Genomic DNA, 310 nt, shown 5'->3' on the forward strand with positions numbered 1-310 from the left:
GATAGGTGTTAGCTCTTCTCTAAATTTTTGGTAGAATTCAGCTGTGAAGCCATCTGGACCTGGGCTTTTGTTTGCTGGAAGATTTTTTATTACAGTTTCAATTTCCATGCTTGTGATGGGTCTGTTAAGATTTTCTATTTCTTCCTGGTCGAGTTTTGGAAAGTTGTACTTTTCTAAGAATTTGTCCATTTCTTCCACGTTGTCCATAATAGCAAATGAAGCAACTGACAAACAACTAATCTCAAAAATATACAAGCAACTCCTTCAGCTCAACTCCAGAAAAATAAATGACCCAATCAAAAAATGGGCC

Source organism: Bison bison, unplaced genomic scaffold (genome assembly GCF_000754665.1).
Source record: "Bison bison bison isolate TAMUID 2011002044 unplaced genomic scaffold, Bison_UMD1.0 scf7180017864481, whole genome shotgun sequence".
Taxonomy (NCBI): domain Eukaryota; kingdom Metazoa; phylum Chordata; class Mammalia; order Artiodactyla; family Bovidae; genus Bison; species Bison bison.